The sequence below is a fragment of the Octopus bimaculoides genome, chromosome 26 (genome assembly GCF_001194135.2).
Source record: "Octopus bimaculoides isolate UCB-OBI-ISO-001 chromosome 26, ASM119413v2, whole genome shotgun sequence".
Classification (NCBI taxonomy): domain Eukaryota; kingdom Metazoa; phylum Mollusca; class Cephalopoda; order Octopoda; family Octopodidae; genus Octopus; species Octopus bimaculoides.
In genome coordinates, this window is record NC_069006.1 from 25,363,691 (window position 1) to 25,370,215 (window position 6,525).

Genomic DNA, 6,525 nt, shown 5'->3' on the forward strand with positions numbered 1-6,525 from the left:
TATATATATATATATATATATATATATATATATATATATATACTCAGAAGCATGTATAAAAATATCCTTACATGTATATATACATATGCCAGTATCTGTGCATACATACATGTGTGTAGACACATTGCACATATATATATATACATTGCTCCAAGATAAATAATTGAAATCAATAAAGACAAATACAATCATATATACATCGCTAAGATCACTCTTCGTAACATGTCTCTACACAATCTACAGCCATATACACCTGTAGTACACATACACATATATATACACACATACGTGTACCTAAGAACAAGTAAATGTTTGGAATAAAATTATATATGAGTGTGTGTGTGTGTTTTACTGTCTAGATTATAAGTCTTTATTATGAGACTAAGATAGCACGTTTCTATGTTATCTATATACATACACCTGCACACACAAACTCATATATATATATATACACACATAGACACACGCACGTACGTGAGTATATGAGTGTGCGTGTATGTGTGATAAAATCATATATATAGTTTAGACTGAGATAATTGATGGACAAATATTTTAATCAACCTTTCAGCATTGTGGATGATTGTATACTGGCGCGTGCGCGCGCGCCCGTGTGTGTGTGTGTGTGTGTGTGTAAGAGAGAGAGAAAGAGAGATGTGAATGGGGAAACATGGCAAGGCTCAGTAGAAATCCCTGAAGTTAAAAGAGGGGCTAGAGTCACACGTGTGTGTCTATGTGTGTTTGCATGTATATAAACGCGCGTCCGTGTGTATATAAACGTGTCTGTATGCATGTATATAAACGTGTGTGTATGTGTGAGATAAGAAGAGAGAGAGGGGGGTGAGAAACAATAGTAAAACACCTGAGTGTACGTGAGAGGAGTTAGGAGGAGGGTGTGGTGTGTGTGGTGAGAAAGACAGGTGGTAGAAAGTGGTGTATTTAGCAACATATATACACACACAAAGGAGACAAAAGATGGGAATGTGGGAATGGAGGGGGTGGGTAGATAATTGAGGCGAGAGAGAGAGGGGAAGGCAGGAAGGTATGCATACATGCACACACACACAGACGGACACGCTTTTTCATTCATATACTATAAAACCCTTCAATGGTATGCCCTAGCATGGCCGCTGTCTACTCATGACAAAGATATGAATAAATATATAGAGACAGACAGACAGACAGACAGCGGTAGACAGTGAGCTAAACAGAGAAAGAGACAGAGAGAAAGAGAAACAGAGAGAGAATATGAGAGAGAGGGAGACAAAGATAGTGAGAGAGGAAGAAAGCGTCTATAGAAAAAAGAAAGATAGAACAAGAGAGGGAGAGGGAAAGAGAGATAGTTTAAACAACGAAAGAGAAAGAGAGAGGCAGAGAGACAGATAGACAGAGAGTGAGACTGAGAAAGAGAGAGGCAGACAGACAGAGAGTGAGAGAGAGAGAAAGGCAGACAGACAGAGAGTGAGAGAGAGAAAGAGAAAGGCAAACAGACAGATAGAGAGAGAGAAATGAGGAAGCAGGCAGACGACAATTAGTTAAATCTCATTTCCATAGGGAAAAAAAATTATAATAGATAAATAAATAAATATTCATTAAGAGAGAAGTGGCGGCGGCGGCGGCGACGGTAAAAGGTGTAATGATGGGGATGGGGGGGGGACCCAGAATGAACAGATTGAATATTACAGGAAACATGATATATATTATATATATCTAAGATATAAAGGCAATAAAAAGCATACACATAAACACACATATATAAAGATTTATACACACACACACAAACTATTTATGTATACATAAACTATTTATAAATATGTGCACACATAACAAGAATAGTTCATATTATATATATATATATATATATGGAGTGTGTGTGTATACACATATATACACACACATATATACAAACATACACACATATACACAAACACACCTACATACACACTTTTTTATACAAGGTAATCTGTCCAAGCATGTATACATAGATAGCAAACAGTTTGTGAATGTATATTTACACAGAAAGCTGTTTATACATACACCAAAAATTGTTTAGACATTATATATATATATATATATATATATATATATATACACTCACACAGTAAGCTGCTTAAACATCCATGAATTGTTTATACATGTATAAACAAATTATTTATACACAATGTTAACACACATATATACTCAGTGTTTATATACATGTATATACATGCAGGCATATATAACACACACACACTCACATATACACATTGTTTATACATATGTATTAATACATACATAAGTTGTTTATACAAAAAACATAAACAGCATCATATACAATCTATACAGCATGTATATGTGTGTGTATATATTTATATACACACAAAGAGTGTGTCACTAAACAAAAGGCAACAAAGATCATAGGGAAAAAAATGAAAAGCAAATTATGGCAGAGTTTGGGAAAAAGCGACAAAGTACTTTTAACAGGTTTTATGCCTCATCGATAGAGAAAGAGGAATGGTAGAGATGTGTGCGGTACTGGTGGTGGTGGCCATGGCTGTAGCGGCGGCGGTGATTGGAGATCGATAAACGTGTAAGTTGATGAAATCGAAACTGTTCAATTAAAGGAGTGAAGGGCAAGGAGGAGGGAAGGAGAGAGAGAAACAAGTAGAGAGGGGAGAAAAGAAAAAGAGCAAAGAAACCGGGAAGAGTTAATGATGAGAGGGAGAGGGGGAGATAATGATAGCAAGAGGAAGGGGGAGATGATAATGGTAGCCAGAGAGAGAGAGGGGGAGTGGGGAAAATTATAATGACAGAGAGAAGGGGAAAGAAGAGGAAAAGATAATGATAGAGAGAGGGGAAAGTGAGAGTATAAAGAGGATAATGATAGAGAGAGGAGGAAGGGGAGGTTAATGAAGGAAGCCATGTGCTTGATGCGAGAATTTACGTTCGAAATAAGAGAGCGGATGGTTTTGTTTAAGGGGTTAGGGGACGGAGAAAGGGAAGAAAAGTTGAAAAGGAGATAAAAACGACCTGGGGTGGTTGTTATTGGGAAAAGCTTTGGAGAGAGAGAGAGAGGCGGTCGACATAAACGGGAGGAAAGAGGGGGAGTAGAAGGCATGAGACAGAGAGGGGGGAATAAAAGAGTGTGTGTGTGTGTGTACAGATATATATGTGTGTGTGTTTGTGTGTATACATGTGAGGAGAGAGAGAGAGAGAAGGGAAGAACGTTTGTAAAAGGAAAGACCCCCCTAATGTAGAAGGAAGATGTAGGACGAGAAAAGACAAACAGCAAACAAAATTAAGAAAACCGAAAGCAAAGCATATTAAAATTATATTACAGTTATATATAACGATCGAGAGAGAGAGAGAGAATCACACATATATGTATGTATATATATATATATATATATATATATATGTATATATGTATATGTATGTATATATATACGGATGGATGGATGGATGGCTGTGTTTACTTCGATTGTCTGTAAACTAAGTCCAGCTTGATGGCTTTTAGAAACATTCTGTTAATCCATATCACTGTTGTTTTAAGTTGTGCTCTCTGTAATCTGCTAAGATTAGAGCAGCTCAGCGGTGGGGGGGAGAGAGACTCCAGAAAGAAATATATAGTACAATCCAAACACGCGCAGGCGTCGAGTACTATATACATATATCTATACATACATGTATATATAGAGAGAGAGATGAGTGTGTGTGTGTGTGTTTACGTATGTTCATGTGTGTGTATGTATGTGTTCGTGCATTGGCTGGCGTTTACACGCGCGAGGTGGTAGTAACATACGCTGCTTGTGAAGTACTTCTCCGCGCACTGACTGTCTAACCGCCTCTGTGTATGTGTCTGTGTGTATATATATGTACGTGTGTATGCGTATGTGTATGTTTTTATATAAATGTGTGTGTTTATGTGTATGTGTATTTATATGTATACAGATAGATATCTGGGTATGTGTATATATGTGTATATAATGGGAGTGAATTAATAGATGTTTATGTATGTGTTATGTGTGAGTATATATTATACACACACACACACACATATATATATATATAAGGTGTGTAAAACAGGTATATGTAACAATTTAAATGTATATAATGTGCATGTGTTTCCAGTGTGTGTACATATATGTGATCTACATGACTGCTTTGAGGTTTGTAATATATACATACATGTATGCATTAATGTCTATACATGTGTGATCTTAACAATAAAACAGCTTTATGAAACTAAGATGTTTATTTAAATATCACGTATCTCTCCTTTCTCTGTTCTTCCGATCATAATTATTAATATTCTTATTATCCTTCCACTGCTGCTGCTGCTAATATATCATAAATATCATTAGGCTTTTTTATTACCATTATTACTCGCTTATTTACTATTATTACTAACAACCGAACTAAAAACTCTTGTTATTATTTCATTCAGTCAATACTAATTCCACCACCAGCTATACACACATATATACACAATACTATATATATATTGTTGTATTTGTAGGAAGGCAATAAATTCAATTAAATTGATCTTGTATCACCAATTATACTTACTAGTTAAGACGGGTACAAACAATGTTTAAAACCATTTCACTTTTAAGGCTTCACATGTTCCACTACGATTACGCATACTCTCTCTCTCTTTCCTTCTCCACTCTCTCTTTCTGTATTAATCTTTCTTTCGTTCTCTCTCTCTCTCTCACTCTGTATGTCTATCTGTCTTCCTGTCTGTCTCTCTCGCTTTCTTAATCTTTCTGTCTTTGTTATATATACACATTACATACGAGATTCAAAGATAACCACTTTTTCTTTCACCTTTCAACAACAGGAAGAGACACATACACGATCGCACACACACACACACACACACGATCGCACATATATATATATATATATTTATGTGTTCCAGAGCAAATGAAAAAAAGCAAAACGAAACAAAAGCCGTTTAATTTACATATACATACCCACATTTTATATTCATACACACATATATGAATAAACATATATTCACATACGTACACACACACACATACATACATACTCATAACTACATTCACATATAGATGTACACACATATATATTCACATCAATACACATTCACATATAGATACATACATACATATATACATACTCTTATAAATACACACACACACAATATTATATATGCACATTCACACACACAGATGAATAAGGAACCAGGAGCAAACAAAAAAAAGGGAAACCGAGTGGAAGCAAAAAAAAGGGACCCGCCAGTGCTTGCTCGATACAGAACCATAAATAAAACACGTTAGAACCAAACGATTTACAGGACAACATACATACACATATAGATATACAGATGTATACACACACATATATATATATCATAATATCGTATAATATATCATATAGATATTATATTGTAGGGGTGAGACGGCGTGGTTTTGTTGTAAACGGGTAGCAAAAGATCAACAGTGAGAGGAGATGGTGGCACTTACTCAGATCATAGCAACACAAAGCAACCAAGTTTGTCCAAAGTACACCTATTCAACTTTATATTGCCCGAAGGAGACACAAAAACACACAGGCTGACAGCCATTGTGACAGAGGAAGGAATAATAAACAGCAGCAGCAGCTGATAGTGATAGTAGTGAGGATGGTGGTGGTGGTGGTGGTGGTGGTGGTATACTTAGCAGCAGGAGCTGGAGTAACGGTGCTGAATAAGGTGGTGGTGGTGGAAGGTAGTGTGATGGTGGCGGTGGTGGAGGAAGTTATTGAGATATGTACAGTGGTGGTGGAAGCGGTGGCGATGGTGACGATGGCGTCGATGTGTAATGATGGTGGTGTTGATGGTGGAAGTTGTTGTAATGGGTATGGTGGTGGCGGCGCCGCTGGTGGTGAGGTGTAATGATGGTGGCGGCAGCGGCAAATCATATGTAATGATGGCGGGGCTGGAGTAACGGTGCTGAATAATGTGGTAGTGGTGGTGGGAATAACTGTGTAGTGATGATGGTGGTAGTGGTGGTGGTGGTGGTGGCAATCACGTAATGAAGGTGTAGTGAGACGTGTGGTGGTGGTGGCGGCGGTTGTAATGATACGTATGGCGGTGACGATGGTGGCGGCGCTCATGATACAAGTGATGGTGGTGTTGGTGGTGGTAATGTCTATGGTTGTGAAGGTGGAGACGGCGTTTATTAGCAGTGGTGGCGGTAGAAGCGGCATTGAGAGTGGTGGTGGTGGCAGTGGGGACGGCAACGGTGGGGAAGCGTTGATTACTGGTGGTGGTGGTGGTGGCAGTGGTGGTGGTGGCAGTGGTGGTGGTAGATGGTTTCTTACCCGTGGCGGCGGTGGCGGTGTTCTTAATAATAGTGAGATGTTGGCGCCGGCGTTGAGTGGTCTTGCTGATGGGCGGCGGAGATGGGGAGGGGAAAAAGGCAGTTCCCTACGTGATAGTGGTAGCGAAGGCGGAAGAGCGATGACAGTTGAGGTGGTGGTGGTGGAGCAGCGAAGACATCAGCAGCAGCAGAAGAAAAGCAAAGAGTGAGAAAGAGGAGG

General features: G+C 38.4%; 1 protein-coding gene across 1 annotated transcript in view; it reads right to left on the bottom strand.

Annotated features, from left to right (window-relative positions):
* LOC128247007 (arginine-glutamic acid dipeptide repeats protein-like) overlaps positions 1-5,605 on the bottom strand; it is a gene marked incomplete at its 3' end in the record, with an annotated part of 231,787 nt that extends 226,182 nt beyond the window's left edge. The window contains exon 1 of the mRNA XM_052976940.1: positions 5,469-5,605. The remainder of the gene's footprint in view (positions 1-5,468) is intronic.
* Positions 5,606-6,525: the final 920 nt, after the last annotated feature.